Genomic DNA, 19947 nt, shown 5'->3' on the forward strand with positions numbered 1-19947 from the left:
GTTTCACTGGGGGAGATAGAGACATCTCCATCAAGTGAGCGAACCATGGCTGTCGGGCCCACATTGGGGCCACCAGTATCATGGTCACTTGTTCCTGGTGCATCTTGTGCACCACCTTGTTGAGAAGGGGAGTCGGGGGAAAAGCGTAAACAAATTTCCCTGACCATTGCATCGACAGACCGTTCCCCTTGGATTGGTTCTGGGGGTACCTGGAGGCGTAACTTTGGCATTGTGAGTTCTCCAGGGTTGCGAACAGGTCTATTTCTGGGAATCCCCATTGTGTGAAGAGGTCGAAGACGATGTCTTCGTGCAGTCGCCATTCGTACTCTTCGGGCAGGGGGAAATCTCTGCTGAGTTTGTCTGCCAGCAGATTGAGTTCCCCTGGTACATGTTGTGACAGTAGGAACATGTTTTGTTTGAGAGCCCACTTCCATATATTTTGGGCCAGTTTGGACAGTCCTGGAGAGTGGGTGCCCCCCTGCTTGTTGATGTAGTACATGGCTGTGGTGCTGTCTGTAAGGACCAACACAGTCTTGCCTTGTAGGTGTTCCTGGAAGGCTTTTAGCGCCTTGAACACAGCTAGTAGCTCCAGTAGATTTATGTGTTTGGATGCTACGTTCGGAGTCCACACTCTGTGAGCAGTCTGATGGGATAGGTGAGCCCCCCATCCTGTGAGGGATGCGTCTGTGGTTAGAGTGGCTTCCGCCGCGGGTGTGGCAAAAGGTTTCCCTCTTTCCAGGTTTTCCTTTGTCCACCACCGTAGCGAGAGAACCAAGGCCTGCGAGACCACCACTAGATCGTCCCATAGTCCGCTGGCCTGACACCACTGGCTGTTGAGCCACTCTTTCATAGGGCGCATGCGCAGGCGCGCGTGAGGTACCAAATAAATACACAACGCCATCATGCCTAGCAAGCGCATTGCTTTGCGTACCGTCACCTCTCGACCGGTCACATATTGAGGGATCTGAAACAGCATGTTTTGGACCCTCTCGTTGGAGGGGAAGACGAGGCCGTCCTTTGTTTGAATTAGAGCCCCTAGGAATTGTTTGATTTGGCTGGGGTCTAGGCTGGACTTCTTTTCGTTGATGGAGAAGCCCAACTGGAACAAAAGGTCTACCGTCTTTTGGGTATTGGAGAAGCATGTTTCGTAAGAATCCCCTGTTATGAGCCAGTCGTCGAGGTAAGGGTAAACTGGGATGGACAACCTGCGCAGGTGGGCCGCTGCCACTGCCAGTACCTTCGTGAATACCCTTGGTGCCGATGCTATGCCGAAGGGTAGCACTCTGAACTGGTAGTGTTTGCCCTCTATCATGAACCTAAGGTATCTTCTGTGCGCTGGCAACATTCAAATATGAAAGTATGCATCTTTCATGTCCAATGTTGTCATGTAATCTCCCTGTGATAGCAGTGGGATCACTTCCTGTAAGGTCACCATACGAAACTTCTGGGGTTTGATAAACTTGTTCGCTGGGCGCAGATCTAATACAGGGCGCATGGTTAGATCCTTTTTGGGTACAAGGAAGTACACTGAATAAATACCTTCCGTTACCTGAGATAGAGGCACGACCTCTATGGCTCCTTTTTCCAGCAGTTGTTGTACTTCTTGGAGAAGGATGGCAAGGTGTTCCGGTGTCATGCGTTGTCCCCTCGGGGGTCTGTATGTTGGGGAACCGTTGAATTCGATGCAGTATCCGTGGGCTACGGTGGAAAGTACCCAGCGGTCCGACGTTATTCCCTCCCATGCTGGAAGAAAGGATGTTATCCGGCCCCCGACCGGTGTTGCATGGGAAGGGACGCGAATCTTCGCGTCACTTGGTGTTATTGGGGGCTTGGGAGCCTCTGGGGGTGGACCCCCGACCTCTCCCTTTGTCACGGCGCTGGCCTCTTTGGCTGTACTGCCCACTATTGGTCTGGTAATTGGTGGCAGGGTACTGTTGCTGCTGATTCTGCTGTTGGCGTTGGCCACGAAAAAAGCGTTTGTTGCCATAGCCGCGTCTGGTAGTGGGCTTAGATATCTGGTCAAGAGTTTTGATAGTATCGAACTCTTTTTTAGCCATCTCCAGAGCCTCATCCACCGCTTTCCCGAAGAGGTTTGAGTCTTCAACAGGTTTATTTATTAAAGACGCCTGTGTCTCCGGTTTGAACCCTGAGTTGCGCAGCCATACATGGCATTTTAGGAGTATTCCCTGAACCAGGGAACGTCCCGCTGTCTCTGCAGCATCCAGAGAGTTATTTACAATACTCTGGTTGACCTGGGTTCCTTCACCAATAGTTGATAGCAGGCGTGTACGTAGTGGTTCCGGCGCTTCTTCGGCGTCTTTGCGCAGTTTGGCCCACTGAGCGTCTGCGTAGCTAGCTAGCAAAGAATTGTTGTTCGCAATTCTTGCCGAAAAGGCAGCCGAGGATGTGACTCTCTTTGCAAGGCCGTATAACCTCTTGCCCTCCTTGTCAGGTGGTGCCTCGCTGGTGGACAGCGGCACCCCTGCCCTCTTCCTTGTATTAGTTACTACAAGGGAATCCAGAATGGAATGTCCCCTGATGTACAGCGGGTCTGAGGGTGAAGGAGTGAAAAGTTTTTCAATTCTTGGATTAACTCCTCTGATTAGTGCGGGTGTGGATAGCGAAGGGATGATTCTTCTCTTCACTGAAGCGAGGGGAATGGTCTGGCTGACCGGGGGTTTCTCCTTAATTACTCTTTCCACAAAGTCTATTTCAGGAGAGATCTCCCCAGTGTCCAGTTCGAAATGTGCTGCTGCTCTGCGCAACAGGGCATTGAATGTGGGCTGATCGTCAATGGGAGACGTGTTTCTAACAGGTGAATTGTCAGGAGGATTTAGGTCAGGACATCAGTGTCCGAATATACTGATGGGGATTGCCAGGGATGAGAAGGTCCTTCTTCTGGATTTTCTCCGAAGCCTTCTCCTACCATGTCTGGGCTGTCTTCCAGACCTTCCTCCTGGTTCTGTCCCTCTTCATCGTCCACAAATTCATCCTCCTCCTCCAAGTATTGTTCCTCACCAGTGAGGTCATACACATTATGGAAATCTGAGGCTGTGTCCTGCTGGGGATTGAATAGTCTCGGATATTTGGCCCTGGGGTCCTCCTGAGGCCCTTCTCTTGTTCTCTTGGGAGTAGGAGGGTTCTGGGTCTTCATAAACCTCTCCATTCTCTCCATGCAGAGATGGAGCCTTCGCATGGTTTCATGGGGTACCCCTGAGCGGTCTAGCGGGGGAAAATTAGTGTCATCTAGCTGAAAACAGCTCGACCTCTCCCATAACGTCGAGGAAAGTGTCCCGTCGCCTTCCAAAAAGCCTTCCGGTGTGCTGGGGGTCCCCCTGACTGAAGGGGGTAGTCCCTGTCTTTCTTCTGGCTTTTTCGGGGTGTCTTTCGACCTTTGCGTAGCGCTCGACGTGTCTTTCGGCGTACGCTTCTGGGCGTCGGCTACAACGATCCTCGCCAAGCTCTCTGCGACTCGTTTGTCAGCGGAGGGCTGTGGTTTCGACGTTACGGGCGTCGATCGTTCTACGGCGGCGTGCGCTCTCTGCTGGTGCGCTCCGGCTGATGGTTTGGGGGCGGCGCCCTTATTTGCCGAAAGCCCAGTCGCTGGTCGCGGCTGCGAGAGGGGCTTCGAACCTGAACGGTCCAAGGAGGCTGCCGGTGGAACCTGCGTCTCCTTGGGCGCTGATGCTTTCTTCGTCTTCGACGAAGAAGAGCCATGGGTTGTGTGCTTATGTGTGGTATTGTGTGCGTCAGTGTCGCTGGGGTGTTCATCCCCATAAGCAGGGCGTGAGCCGAGCCCGTCGGGGCTGGGGACAGACGACGAAGAGCACGAGCGCTCTTTAGAGGGGTCTACGACTTCCGTAGCGGAGGTCGTGTTATCACGTTCCTCGTCACTGTCGGTGGTAGCAGCGGCGGGTGAAGAATCGGCCTTCGACGTAGCGTAGGCCACCCACCTCTTGACCCTACGGTCTTTTAGAGTCTTTGGCTTAAGAAGCCGACAAGCCGTGCAACCCTCCTCTTTGTGATCGAGGGGCAAGCAGCGGTTACACCGTGAATGCTTGTCCTTCCAAGTAAACTTGCCCTTGCAAAGCGGGCAAAACCTAAAGGGTGTCCTCTCGATAGCCGAGGCAATAAATCGTGATAACGACCCCAAGGGAAAGGAAGGGGAAAAGGAAAGGCATTCTCAGAAAAGAACCAGAGATGTCCCACGACCCCACTCTCCCTACTGTATTTGGCCTGCGAGGCCAGGCCACGTGTTCGGCAACGCCGAAGGATCTCCTCCGCTCGTCCCCTCCGTCGAAGATCTTGCTCGGCGGAGACAGCTTCACAACTGCGTCGAGGGAGGGATCGATGTGTTATATATTAAATAGGAAAACGACCAAAGGTCGAGGAGATGAAATCTGCAATGTCTCTCGAGGAGCTCCGCGTAAAGGCGACCAGTAGCTGGGCGGAAAAAAACAATCTGAGGGACCTCGACGCGTGAGGGATTGTGGGTACAACGCACGTCACTATAGGGATAGTATTTCAGACACGCCTTGTCGACGTCCCTTTTCGACTACGAAAAACAAAATGCAATACTCCGCAGTGACCACTGGATGTCGGACCTATGCACAGCATGTGATTCTAAGCAGATGAACAAACATCAGAAATGGTAGTCTTAACACACACCTGAAGGGTACTGGATGGTGTGAGCAGTGGACTATCAAAAATATATGTGACATTGGTAAACCCCTCCTTTGCAGATGAATGAGTAGCAGTTACACACTGCAGGTGGGTTGATCGCATGTTCTCCTTACGGATATGCAGGGACAGGCATGTGCTTTTCCCTACCCATACTCCTACCACAGCCCTTGCTGAGGTTTCTTGGACACTCACCTGGGGGTTGAAGGAAGGCTCTCGAGGTAGGGGTGATAAAAATCACATCACATTGGCGACTCAGATGGGACCATTGAAAGAAACTCAAATGTACTGTACTTCAATATAATAAGTTAATGCTCGCGGCTCACATTTACTAGATATGAAAGTAGTAATGCACTGTCCGTTTAGCATCAAGGCTGCGTCTTCGGCTCACACCACATTCCCATTTTTAGCCTGGCTGACATGGTTAGACAAATGACATGCCAGCTGACCCGAAAGTACTTATGAGCTGGAAACCAAACGTTTTTTTAGAATCGTCTGAACCTACGCTGCATCCGACCTGCCACTGGTATCTAGACAGTAATGTTTACAGAAGGCAGATGGAGATGTGCAGGTTGCTGTCTTACTGATTACATCCCAGGGCACTTGCCTCTGGTAAACTACCGCTGTGGCTTTAGCTCTAACCAAATGGACATTTAAATCTGCTGGAGTTTTTTTTTTCTTTTTCTGAAGTCTAGAGGCTTCCAAAATCGCTGTTGCAATTCACCTAGCTGTGGAGTCTTTGAATGCATGGGAGCCCGAAGAGGAGCCTCCAAACGTGACAAAAAGAGAATCAGATTTCCAAAATTGTCTGGCTATGCCTAAATAAAATGTTATTGTCCTCGGCACATCTAGACAATGTATAGCCTTGTCTGCCTCTGATGTGGGATCTCGAAAGAATGTAGGAAGAATAATTTCCAGATTAAATGGAACATCTAAACGACTTTAAGATGAAATGCTGGGTGCGCTCTGAGGACCACTTTGTCCTTGTCCTAGTGGAATATGGTGTATGGTTCAGAGGCTGAGAGAGCTTGGATTTCACTAACTCCGTATGCTGAGGTTACTGCCACCAGGGGCGAGGTCTTCCAAGTGACCAAACTAATATCGGATGAGATATGCTCAAAAGGCTTGTGTGCTAGAGCAGCTAGAACCACATTAAGGTCTCACACTGGATGAGGTTTGGTTATGAGAGGGTAGATCCTCGTTAAGCCCTGCATATGTCTTTTGATTACTGCTTAAGAGGATTAGATGAGGATAAAAGTATATTTTCTTAGTTTCTATAGGCTCGGATAGCTGCTAGGTAAGTATGACTGACACGCACTCCCGTATGAGCAAGGTAAGCAGTAAAGTATATTGCATCATCTAGCGAGCATGAAAAGGGCTCGACGTTCTGGTCAGAATCTAGCCCACTTGCTCTTGTATGAACTTCTAGTTGAGTCTTTGCTGGCCTTTTGAATTGTTTGTGTATGTTGTTGAGATATACCAAGATGCTTCAACTTGAGCTCCTCATTAACCACGCTGAGAGGGCAAGTTTGTCTGGATCTGGATGGATCACTGAACCTTTCTGTTGTGTTAATAGGTGAAGATGCCCTGTCTGTAACTGAATGGGCTCAGACTGTGACAGATGGAGCAGATCAGAAAACCACAATCTTGATGGACAATGAAGAGCAATCAAAATTATCCTGCAATTGTCTATATTCCTGATATTGCGAACAATCATTTGGATGACGGGAGTTGGAGGGAATGTGTATCCCCAGAGATGGTCTCATGGTATCTGAAATGCATCCCCTTGGGATGTCGTGCCGTGACCTGTCCAAGAGGCAAAGAGGGGACATTTGGTGTTCTCGTCTGTGGCAAACAGATCTACTTCGGGAAGACCCCATTTGAGCAATATCTTGCTTAGTGCTTCTTGGCTGAGCACCCACTTTTAAGAGGTTGTTGCCAGCCTGCCCGCCTCTGTGTTGTCCTCCCCTGGTAGACTAACTGCTGTGAGGAAAATGCACTGTGATACCGCCCCCAGTTCCAGGTCTGAACTTCTAACTTGCATAGAGCCGGGGATCTGGTCCCTCCCTGTTTGTTGCTGTAGTACATCACAGTTGAACTATCTGTTCTGATAAGCACTACCTCATTGTGTATCATGTGCTAGAAGGCTATGAGAAGGCTATGAGAGCTAACGCAATGGCTAAAATCTCCAGGTAGTTTATAGGATGATGTTTCTCCACATTGGACCACATCCCGTGAAATGAATGGGATTGCAGAATGGCTCCCAAACCTTCCATGGATGAACCCATTGTGATTATCACTGTTAGGGAGAATTCTCAGAAATGTGTAAATTCCCTTCTACCATAGAGACCCCCAGCTCTTTTTGCTGGACTTTAGGACTTGTTATTATATGTAATTTTTATTTTATTTCTTTTATTATTTTTTATTGATTTTTACAACAAACAAAACATAACCATCACACCCGACATTTTCGGTCACAAGCTTCTTAGCATACCTTCACATACTATTTATGACTGCCTTCTCCCCTCTCCCCACTTTAACTCGAGCTTCCACCTCAGTTCTTCAGATTTCCCTTCTCTTGGGGTTAATCCCCTTCACCGTTATCAGACGTGTCATATTCACTGGAGTTGGCATGGGAGGATCCCGACAATGTGGCTACCAATTGTCTCCAAGCTGTCAGAGGTCCCACTTCATTTTCCTCCCCTCAGCTGGCTGCCTCGTACCATACTACTGTCTCGGAATCTGCCCATTTCAGGAGATCGTTCCACCATACCTCTAATCTGGGTCTGTGGGCTGCTTTCCAGCTCATGGCTATTCTCCTTTTGGCCAGAATGTAGGCCAGGTCCTTGAGTTTGCAAACGTGTTTCAGGTTGCGTGGTCTGGTAAATCCCCCCCATCATGCACACCCATACGGATTCAACATCTAGCTGGATTCCCTTTTCATTAAGTCTAAGCTTAACTTCCTCCCAGAATTTTCCCACTTCTGGGCTCACCCAGAACATATGGATCATCCCGGCATCCACCTCCCCGCACTTGGGGCATTTTTGTACTTATGTACCCCCAAAACTGGCGATCTTATTGGGGGTCACGTATGCCCTATGGGTGACAACTGAATCTGCTGCAGCTTTGCCTTCCTAGACACCTTTTATGATATCTCTGAGCTCTTTCTCACTGCCCGTCTTGCATAGGTTCGCCCGCTTCCTCCTCCCAGTCCTGTCTCAATTGGGGCAACTCCATACCCACTCTAGACATCACCAGTTCATAGATCTGGGATATTTCGTGCCCTCCCTCCGAGATATCTTACATCGTTTCTATGGCAGTATCAGTTGTTCTGCTAGTGCTATTTCGGACCATGTTTCCTTCACCCGTTTAATTATTCTAGTATATGTGATATATTGCCCCATATGTACCCCAGTTTCGTCCACAATCGTTTGATAGTCCAGTGCCTTCCCCTCTTGCCATATATCTCCCAAGGTCGCTAGGCCTACCGGCTCCCAGTGTTTGCGGATCCCTTTCCTCAGTTGCACACCTACCCCGCATAATGCCACAAGTGGCGCCTGCAGCGAGCATGGGGTCGGATTTCCCAGAGCTCGACAAGCTTTGTGCCATGTCTTCCAGCCCAGTTCCAGCAATCTCGATCGCCCATGCAGCTCTGGTTTGCGTAGCCAGATCAGTTCTTTTAGGAAATAGGGGTCTCATTCACCCGTCAGCAATCTGGATTCTGGTCTCTCGTCTTCCGACAGCCACCTTGTGACATATTGTAGGTGCCCTGCCAAGTGGTATATCTCAAAGTTCGGCAGGTTTATGCCCCCTCTGTCATACGTATTCTGTAATTACCATAGAGCCACTGTTTCTGGAGTTGTGCCACAGGAAACCTCTACATAAACTCTGGAGTTTAATAAAAAAGCATTTGGGCAACATGTGTGGGATATTTATGAAAAAGTGTAATAGCCTAGGTAGGACCACCATCTTGAGCAAGGCCACTCTTCCCACCATGGCTAGGGGGAGCTTTGCCCAGAACCCCATGCTGTTCTTGATACCTTCTATTGCATTCTGCGTATTATATTTGTGCTCGTCTACAATCGTGTGATATATGTTAATCCCCAGGTATCTGAAAGTTCTGGTCTGCCAGGCTATCTGCAAAATGGGTAAGTTCTCCTGTGGGACTCCTCTGTACCTCCTCAAGGGGAACATGCACGATTTTTTGGGGTTCACCGCTATGCCCGAAAGAGTCGCGTAGTGCTCCATCACCTCCAAGATGTATTGCAAGTTTTCCTCTGAGTACCGCAGGTATAGCAGTATATCATCCGCATACAATGTTATCAAGTGCAGTCCCCCCCCCCCTTAGTTAGAACCCTATTTCTTCGTACTGCTGTCTCAAATAGATCGCTAATGGTTCTAGTGCAAGGATGTACAACATCGGGGACCATGGACAGCCCTGTCTCGTGCCTCTGCTAAGCTGCCATTTATCCAAAATTAACGCTCCCTTTTTGACCCATGCTGTTGGGGAGCTATACACCATTTTCACCCACCGCAGGTACCCTGGTCCCATCCCATATTCTTTCAAGGCTGCCATCATCCAAGGCCACCTTACGTAGTCGAAGGCTTTCACTGCATCTCGTGAGACTATTGCATTATCACTTGGGTCGCCCTCCGCCTGTTCTATGATATGGTGGAGCCTCCTGTGGTTATCGGATATGCTTCTACCTGGGACATATCCGGTTTGATCGGGGTGTATGAGTTTGTTTATTACCCTCTTCAGTCTGTTCACTAGCACAGCCGTGAGAATTTTACTGTCCTGGGTTAACATGGACAGTGGTCTGTACGACCCATAGTCTGTGCTTGGCTTGTCAGGTTTGAGGAGTGGAATAATTACCGCCTCCCTCAGAGATTCCGGCAGTCTCCCTTTCTTGAAGGCCTCGTTTAGCATTGCCAATAGCAGGGTGAGCACTTCTTGTCTATACGTTTTATAGAATTCACTAGGGAGCCTGTCTGTTCCAGGAGCTTTGCTCGTGGGCAGATGTATTACCACTGTCTCCAATTCCTCTAATGTGATTGGGGCATCCAGGTTCTCCCCGTCGTCCTCATTCAATTTAGGCAATCCTATGTCTTCTAGCGTCTCATGAGTCTCCTGCATCTTCATAGAGGCGTTTGTATAATCTAAGGAATCCCTCGTTCACACTCTCCTGGGTATTCCAGACTTGGCCTGCTTCTCCCATTTTCTCTCTAATTGCTGATCTTGGTGTCTCGTTCTTATATAGCTATGCAAGCAGCCTCCCCGTTTTTGTCTCCCCCTGTGTGTTGTCTTTCAATGTATTTTTTATAATTCAGGTTGCATAACCTCTCCCAGAGCCCACCACAAGCCTGTTGTAATTGGCTCACCTGTTCGGCATCTTCCTGTGAGGTGCCTCCTCTTTTCATAATTACTTCTAGTTTCTTTTCGGTCTCTTGTAACTCTCGCACTATACCCTCTCGGAGCCCTCTAGATTTGGATATGGCCGCCCCCCTACCACCTTAAAGGCCTCCCATAGGGTACCCTCTTACTCCACGCTTCCTGTGTTATTTTCGAAATACCCAATTATCTCCTCTCAGAATGCGGTATCCTTAAATACCTCGGCTCAAAGCCTCCATGTTGGGATCCTGGATCTAGGGGGCTGGTGTCGCAACGTCAGGACCAGACGGGAGTGGTCCGATAATATTCTCGCCTTATATTCTGAACCTGTCATTTCCCCAGCAAGTTCCGGAGTGGGGAACATGTAATCCAGTCTCGGGTACAGGTTGTGTGGGGTGGCATAATGTGAATAGTGACTATCATTTGGGTGTTGTTGCCTCCATATGTCTTCCAGCCCAAAGTCTCACAGCAGGACTTGTAGCGTTTTTGCTGCGGGGGTGGGCTTATCTAGTTTTGTGTCTGACCTGTCCATTTTGGGGTTCAGCGTACAATTGAAGTCCCCAACCCATATAATCGCACCTCCTATGTGGGGACTAATTTTACTATATATGGGCCTCATTACGACCCTGGCGGTAAGGGGTTAACGCCAGCGTTAGCTGCGCCGACCCCTTACCGCCAATTACGAGGTCCCCTAGCGCCATGGTGCTTTTAACACCTGCTTTTAGCAGGTGTTAAAATCCATGGCGCTAAGGGACCATGGAGTTAATTACGCCACCGTAATTTACGGTGGCGTAATTAACGCCTTCCCCACTCCCATTATACCCTATGGGGCAAAAATGGGAACGGTAAATGGGGATTGGGGACTTACCGCCCCGCCTAGGTCGGAATGGGGCGGTAAGTCCGCCAACCACCATGGCGTAAACGTAGTTTACGCCATGGTGGTAAAGTCACGGCCCAGGCGGTAACTTACCGCCTGGGTCGTAATGAGGCCCATAGTGTCTTAAAATAGGCCACTGTGTCTTGGTTAGGGGCATATGTGTTTATGATGCACAGTTCTCTGTTCTCTAGCAGCCCCTGAATCACTACCATCCTCCAGTCCGGCTCCACCGTGGCCTGTAGTGTCCAGAAGGGCACATGATGCGCCACCCAAATGATTACTCCCATGGCATATGCCAAATACGTGCTACTATGGTGGTCCCACTCCACTTTTTCTTTACCACCTCTTGTTTCTCTTTGGTGAGGTGGGTTTCTTGAAATAAGGCTATATCCATGTTTTGCCTTCTCAGGTACATCATTACCTTATTTCTCTTCAGATAGCTGCTGAGTCCTCTGACATTCCAGGTTACTATTTTAAGGTCTCCCATTATCCTCCATATCCCGTCCTTATCCCTCCCTCCTTGTCCTACTCTCCAAGTGTGCTTGGCGTGTATGTGAGTTTGTTCCCTGTCTAATTTCAACATAAACCCCCCAACTGACCCCCTGCCCCTGATCTCCCCATCTAAATTCACTGCACACCTCCCAACTCCCTCCCCTTCCCCCACCCTTCCCATTCCCAACTGTTGCCCAGCTCCATCCCTGGATCTCAGGCTATCCCGCATTTGGTCCTTTCTCGGTGATGCCGATATTAGGAACCCAGCAGGGAGTTACCAATCTATCGGTAACCTAACAAAGCTGTCTATAGGGGTGTGAGAGCGGGTCAATCAAGTCTCCTGCAGTTTTGCACTATTGCGCCATGCCCGTTCACATCTATTTATTCAACCCACCTCATGTCTATCCCAGCTGGCTTCGCCCTAGCTTATATTCAAGTCCCAGTGTCAGGTGTTACAGCACCTCGATTACTGCAGTCGCTATCTTACTTGTCTGTTCCATCTTCTTTCTGGTTGTCTGTTTCCGACGGGCAGTACTGGGCTTCCAACCACTCTGTTGCATCCTCAGGGCTGTCAAAGAACAGGGCTCTGTTTTTGTGGTACACCTTCAGTTTCGCCAGGTACATCAGCATATATTTGTAGCCCGCCTCTCAAAGTCTTTTGTTCACTGACCCATAGTTCATTCGTCGTCTCTGTACCAAGAGTGTGTAGTCCGGGTAAGCTGTAATATTCGCCGATGCCCTTTGTATCGTGCCGCCTTTCCGGAAGTGTTCTAGGATCTTCTCCCCATCTCGATAATTCAGGATTTTGGCAATTATTGGTCTTGGGGGGCCTCCTGGCGGTGGTTTCCTTGTTAAGGCTCTATGCGCTCTTTCCACTGCAAATCCTTGGGTGAGCGCCCCTCCCCCTATTTCTTGCAGCAACATCGTTTCGACATAGTACATTGGGTTTGATCCCTCTGCACCTTCCGGTAGTCCCACAATACGTATGTTATTTCTCCGGGCGCGTCCTTCCGCTCTATTTTCCAGGTTGCTCACGTGTTGTTTCAGGATGTGGATCTCCGATGTATGGTACGCACATGCAGCTGTGTTTGGGTCACTTCTTTTTCCAGTTCGCCTGTGCGTTCTGCTAACGCTCTGACATCTTGTCTGAGTAGATTCACTTCCTCCTGAATTGCGGCAACTCTGAGTTCCAGTGCTGCCTTGAGTTCCACCATGGCTGACTCCAGTTTAGTTTCCCACGTTAGTTTCAGGTCCGCAATCGCTTCCAAGATCTGCTGATCCTTGCGTACCGGGGTAGTGTCCGTGAGGGTGGGGAGGTCTTCTCCTTGCCCCTTCCGTCGGCTGCGGTGTTCTTGTGTATTCCTCCAATGTGGGTTGTTTCCCCTTTGTCTTGGTCTGTTTGCTTGCCATCTCAATGTTGTATGCCTCAATTCGGGCTATCGAGAGTATAGTCTCCAACTCTTCGAGTCTGTTGTATACTTAGCTTTGGTTCTTGAGGGAGTGGTTTGAGTTTGCATGTGCTATTTGTGTTGTCCTACGAGTGGGTTGTGCTCTCCCACGTGTCCTGGCTGCTACCACTCCTATTGCCTTCGTATCCCGGCCCTTGTTGGGCCGTGTCACCCCCTCTGCTCTTTTAGGGTTAGTGGTCATATGTCGATCTCGTGTCTGACCCGTCGCTTCTTTGTATGCCACAGGGCCTCTTTGCTGCGGTCCTTGATCTTGCTGTGATGTGTCTGCGAGTACCTTGCGTTAGCACCCTTATGTCCGCGCCTTTGAGTCCACTTCCAGCTTCAGCATGGCATGCTCCGTTTTTGTTATATGCCATTCACTTTATGCACATTCACTGTCTGCTATCTTCTAGCTAGCCCAAGTTGTGTCTGGGACGTGTCGAGTGTCCCCTTGTCTGGGGTTTATAATAGGTCTCTGGGCAGCGGGTACATTGCCTGTGTCCATTTATGATTTATGCCGCGCAGCATTCCAGGGCTTTATTTCCTCCTTTTCTCTCATAGGTTGTGCCCTTTACTTTCCCCTCTGATTTTCGATCGAGCGGTAGTGTGAGAGTTCTCCACTGTGCGTTTTTCCCCCCTTTTGCAGCATGCTGTATCTATGTGCGCCTTGACCATAGGGTCTGAGGACCAGCGTTTTGCATTTTTCAGTTGCTTCTTATTGTGGGTGCGCGTTCCTTGTTTATTAGGAGGTCGTCCAGGGGAATCGGTCCGCAGTTCCACTTTCTATTGGAGTAACCGTTCAGATTCCGGGAGACGTAGGGCTCCCCATAGAGTTTTGTCTTAATGTGGCCAGATGCGCTCATGGGCTAATGAAGCCGCTCTGGTGTCTGACTGTGCAGTGTTTTAATATTCTATGTCACGCTGGTAAACTGGGGTCGCTCTAGTGATCGGCTTCTGCAGGCTCTGTGTTGTCCTGCATACCACGCGATTGCTATGCTCGCTGCAGTGGACTCTGTCCAGCCCTTACCGCTCAGTGTCGCAGCGACCCTCTGCTCCTTGTTTCTTGTGGGCCACCTGTGGACTGCTCTGCCAGTTGGGGGGATGCCGTGTTACCCCTCAACCCACCTTCAAACCTATTTACAATCTAGTCCCACACCACATACACCTTATATCCGTCCACCCACCCCATATTTTTTCGATGTTTTTTTGCAGTAAAATAATAATTCACTTGCAAAAAATGCAGCGGAAAAAGAAAACAAACGCTGATTAATGGACGTCATACAGGTTTAAACACCATTACTTGTTTTTCCTTCAATTAGTTCAATGTGCAGATTCTTGCACTTTGATAAAAAAGATTTGTTTTTCAAGCCCATTGGGGTGGTATTCAAAATAACCGAGTCATCCGCATAAAACAGAGCAGAGATCTCCTAGGATGCCCTCTTCGGGTAGTCAGATTTATTGAGAATCCCAGGTCGACTAGACTATACAAAATTTGACTTGTGATCGTCGCTCCCAATGGAGAACTGGACTGGACTAGCCAATCGTCGAAGTAGGGATGAATATGATGTCCTTCCTTTCCGAGGAGGGATACCACCACATTCATGATTTTGTTTTAAAACTCTAGGAGCTGAGTTTAGACCGAACAAATAGGGCCTTGTACTGAACGTGATGGCCCATCACGCTGAAGCATAACAGTATGCCAGCTAGGCACATGCAAGTAAGTCTCTTCAAGTCGAGCACATCCATTCTCTCCTGGAGAGAGCCTCAGCAATGTGTGTTGGCGTCACCATCTTAAACTTTTCTAAGGCCAGGGAAAGGTTGATGTAGCAAAGATCTAGGACCACTCACAGGCTAGTCTGGTTTTCTTGTGGATCGCAAAAAGTCTAGAGTAAAAACCCTGTCCCTTGGTAGGAAGGGGGAACTGGTTCAACCGCTTGGTCTTGTATCAACTTTGTAATTTCTTTGGGAAGCACTGGAGAACCAATTTGGGAGAAGTGGGGGGGGGGGAGATGGAGGTCTTGGAGGAGGGGGAAGTCAACAACCCTTTGAAACTATGGAAAGTAGGCGTGGGTCTTGAAAAAGCTGCCGCCACTGAAGAACCCGCAAAGACGGTCTGCACCCCACAGGGGCATCATGGACCCAGACGCTTGCCTCACTGTTTTTTTCAATCTGAGGCTTGTGAAGAGGTGGGGGGTGAGAAGAAACCTTTAGGGCTTGTGTGCCTTTTTCTGTGACGAGTGCTAGGGGAAGGGTCAGGCTGCCTTACTCTACTGTCCTAGAACCCATTGAAGCCTCCAAAAGATCAGGACCTTTGGCCTGTTCTTGGCTGGCCCTGAGAGAAACCCTTAGAAACCGGCTAAACTACTTACTTGTCTATTTGGGTACTCTGCTTTCTTGGTGAGCTTTTCATCAGTAGACGACTCAAAGAGCTCTGTGCACTCAAAGGGTAGATCTAAAATCCTATCCTGGACGTCTAAAGTAAACCTGGTGCCATGTTCAACGTCTCAGATCTGTACCCACACATAACCCTCTACTTGCTGTATTGATGTGTGATACTGAGGCTTCAAGAATGTCTCGTGCAATAATATTTGCCTCCAGCAGTAAATGCCACCTGCTGGTGTACAGGCAAATCTGGGAGGAAGTCACAAATCTCTTTCCACAGTTTTCTGTTTGGTGCAGTGAGCAAAGCATCTGCATTTGCTTGTCTTCGGTGCAAGCTGGCATTTAGACAAACCTTCCTGGTGGATTAAGAAGCTTATCTTCTTTTGAAAGACATGGAGCCGCTGACTTTGGAGGATGAAGCAGCAGACTGTTTTGAATAGAATGATGCCGCTGCTACCACAGAGCAATGAGGTTACTTATGGGAGGACAACAATATAGTTTCTACATCCAATTGTACAAATCGAGCATAGTCTCTTATTTACAGGCTGAGAAGAGTGTGGCATAACTCACAACTTTTTAGCCACTTCAACAACATCCATTTGTAAGAGAACACCAAAACAAGTCAGAGCTCTTAGTGATAAGACCTCTGCTAGCACTCCTTCCCGTAACGACTGCTGAGATACTGGAAAACCTCAAAAGTCTGCTAACCCCTCAAAACGTTTGTGAAAGGCTTTGGCTGAAGGAATTTCTTGTCTTCATCTGTGTCATTATCAGCAGGAGAGTTATCTCAAGGCCTCGTGGTACTGGAGGGCGATAACTCGTTTCTTGTGCTTGTATGAGAGGAGCCAGCACAGGGTCGCTCTGTGCTTGTAGGATGACCACTGCAGGTTGAGCTGGTTGCAGAGTTATTTTATTTAAGGAGGAGGCAACGGCAGCATTTGTGGCACCTGATGTGGAGGAGGGGGCTGAAGCTTGTGTACCACCTCCTTAATGAGGTTCTTTAAAATGCTAATCATCTTCTGAAACGTCAACAACATGAACCCGCCAAAAAAACATTCCTCACCTGCTAGTCCCTGAGGATCTCTTAGGTGGCCAGGGCATGGCCATCACCTTTGGATCCAGACCCTGGGAGTGGACCAGTGCGGGAGGATCACCTGGGTGACTGGTCTTCAGGGAGTGGGGGTGAGGCAGCAAGTGGCGAGAAGCGGTATTCCTCCCTTTCCCATGATCCCTCCTATTTCATAGGATTCTCCCACGTCCCAATTCCCCCGCCCCTTTCCACACAAACATTGGGCTGAGGAAGAGGGTGACAGGGTAATAATGCCAACTCTTACACATTGCATTAGAAATGTCCGGCTAATTGAGCCACGCAAAGTCAGGCACTTCATTCTAAGTGCATACATCTGATACCAATTAGCTCTCCTCACACAGAAAAAATGCGGAACATAGAGACACACTGTGAGCAAGGTGGAACACAAGTAACAGCAGAGCTTCCAGGACAAAGGCAAACCGACTGGAGCAGAGCAACGGAACGAGGTACGTGAGCCACGGGTAGAGAACCCCAAGAGTTCCCCTGCTGGAGAGGTTGTTGCCTACAAAAGCCTGCGAAAGACACTTGGAGAAGGCCAAATCCCAAAGAAGAAGGCTGCATTGTGTTTCAAGGACGTCAGCGACCCTCCCAGGTGAACAACAGAGTTGGGGAGGCGAGGCCAACCCTGTGGTATTAACTTTGACTCGTACACTGGAAGACAGTAAAGACAAGACAGACAGACACACACGCACGCACACACACACACACACACACACAGCCGGTGGGTTGGCAAGCAATGTGAGAGACCGGTGTGTGGTACAGAAAGATTGAAGTGGCAACATTATATCGCACAATTGAAGGTTGCACGCTTGTAGATGAGATGTGAAGAATGCAGACCTGCGAATGAACTCTGAATTAACGATAGCTATAATGTCAGCGATACTGAGTAATGGAGTGGTCCAGCAAAAGGAAGTAACCCACTCGAAAGTCTCTGTGAAAGGTGAAAAGATTGTAGCGGTAAAGTGTATGAAATTGACTTTGAAAAGGGGAGCGTGACTGGTGTATAATACAGTGAACTACCCAGACCAGGAAGCACTAGGGCAAATACGGATCGAGCCCGACTGAGGGAGACAGAAAGGTGTAATAAGTTAGGGCAAGGGAACCCCTAAAAGAAGGTGAATTAAGCTTGGGGAAGAGAACCCCTGCAAGTGTTTTGCTTTGCTTTAAAAGGTCTGACCCCGAAAGAGGGGAACCAATGTGAACTTTTTGGTGAACTGGGTTTTGGAAATTGGAAAGACTTTAACGTGGAAAGCCAGGCACGCCTCGATTCACGTCTTGAACTGCCTTTGTATTAAGTGCCCTGGAGGGACCGCCTTACTTCGTGCTGTCCAACGTGGGGAGAAGAGCTGACTTAGCCACATTTATTCTTTATATTTGAACACTGACTTTCTTTTGCATACCTATTCTCCTTTTTACACTTTTTGTACAAGATATAGGTCAGGCATTAGGTTTTTGTTAGTATAGGCCATTTTGATTTGACAGGCTCAACTAGGACTGTTTTATTTATTATTTGATGGTTTAGACTACTCCCATTTTAGCAATAGGGCAAAGTAGGAGTTTTTCCAAATTGTACCTTTGGTGTCAGTGTCATACTTGTGATACCATGCCTCCCTTACACATGCCACATGTGCTTGAGGGGCCTATGGGGCAGAAGGTTGTGCCGCTGCTGAAGGGGTCCATGTAGCTACTAAAGGCCTCTCCCCTGAGGAACTCTAATGTGATGATCTCCCACCCGTATAACCTGACAGAATGCGTGGGGGATGAGGTGTCCCATGTAGTCTGTGTGGAGAGCCTGTCATGTCTCTAAAGGAGACAAGGCTATAGAAACATTAGACTCATCAGATAGGGGCCCCAGTGTTATTGAACAACCTTAAGACATTTCTGTGGTACCTTTCAGGGGAATAGCCAGAGTCTTTATGCCCCACGCAAGGCCCTGAACCTTAGGTCTATGCTGGCCCTCGAGACTTGGCTCAGTGATATGAGAGACCTCAGAGATCCCTCCGGTAGGTCTGGCGCCCTCTCGCTTTCGCCCAGTAGTCTGAATGAGTATAAGTGGCACCCAGGGCTAGGCCTGGTAATAGAGCAGTCATGCCTCTCGAACCGAGGTCCGATAAGAGGCAGCTGAGCTCCCTCAACTGTTCACCTGGGAGGATCTGTGGAAGCCTAGGTGCATGCAGGCCTCAGGACACAAACTGGTATTCAGGATCACAAATAACCCTTTCAGCAGAGGAACACCTTGGAAAGGAGTCGCCCGACTGAGGCGGAGAGGAAAAAGTGGACTTACCTGATTGATGGTCTTTGACTTGCGACTGGTCAAGGCTTTAAGATTATCTGGAGGCGACCACAAGAACATTTCTCTCCATCTGGAAAGCCGGTTCTTCAGCGACCCCAGTGTAAGAGCATTGCACACTACACAAGTGCCCCACTCGTGTTCAGGTCGGAGAAACTACAAACAAAGAGAATGGGGATCCGCAGCCCAGAAGGAATGCTCGCAAGAGGACCACCAAGTAAAACTGTATGTGACTGACATACGCTGGTGAACGAGGTGCCAAAGACGTTTGAAAAGTATGGGGAAAAGGCTGCTATGCAGCAAAAAAAAAGCAATGCGGTACTGGCACGTCAGTTATCAGTGCGGAAAAAAGGATGAGGTGCCCGGGTCTGCTGGGTGGGGTCACACTTGCAGCCTGCCCACTGCGCACTGTACATTAAATAGGAAAAGCAGAATTTTTTGCAGGGCAAAATGGTTACGGTACAGTCCATGTGCAGGGACACCCATGGAGTATGGAGGAAAGGGGACATGACGTAGGAGTATTGAATTAACTAGTTTTACAGAAGAAATCACAATGTGGAATTTGTCCAGTGTGAAAGGTACTGTAGTAACTCTGCTTTCTCATGAATTCTGATAACGGTATTAAATAAAGATATCCACTGCTACAGGTTACACTGCAGGACACCCCTCATTTTATATACACTATTCAAGTAATATAATACGGTGGAGGCAACTATGAAATAGTTCACCATCCACTCTGGTTGTACTGTTTTTTAAGTACTTATCAATATCAGCAAACTGCTAATATTGCTACTAAAACCCTTGAAAAGATCTAAGGGAATTGATGAATTCATGAGGCCATCTGTGAAACCATGAATGTTAAGGAATAAAATGCGCCCTACTGTACATAAGGACACTGCAAATCAATTTGGACTTCCAAGACCTAATAAAGGAAATCTACCTTCTCCCTCGTTCCTCTATTTGGTCGCTGAATTCCTCAGTGACTTGCAATATCCTTATAAACATACAGTAACATGTACTTTATACAATATCTAATCTTCAAATTATATGAGCAAAGCTCATACGGTGTAAGCTGAGTAGGTGTCTCAGTGAGATTTATTGCTGTGAAGCAGTATGTAGATGTTAAGGAGAATTCTCAGAAATTTGCTAATTCTCTCCACCTTAGGGACCCCCCCCCAGCAACTTTGCTGGATATTGAGGACTTGCTTTTTTTAACCTGGAGAGAGCGAGACCCTGACAACCTCCATATGCATCATCTTTTACGTTGTGTCACCCGACCTTCAGCACCTTCAGTGC

The 19947-nt window shown here is 48.6% G+C and overlaps 1 protein-coding gene across 2 annotated transcripts in view; it reads right to left on the reverse strand.

The window, feature by feature from the left end:
• Nucleotides 1-19947, reverse strand: part of ANXA7 (annexin A7) — an 835753-nt gene that overhangs the window by 44122 nt on the left and 771684 nt on the right. The window lies entirely within an intron of this gene.

This window comes from Ambystoma mexicanum, chromosome 8 (assembly GCF_040938575.1).
Source record: "Ambystoma mexicanum isolate Mex_15411 chromosome 8, UKY_AmexF1_1, whole genome shotgun sequence".
NCBI lineage: Eukaryota > Metazoa > Chordata > Amphibia > Caudata > Ambystomatidae > Ambystoma > Ambystoma mexicanum.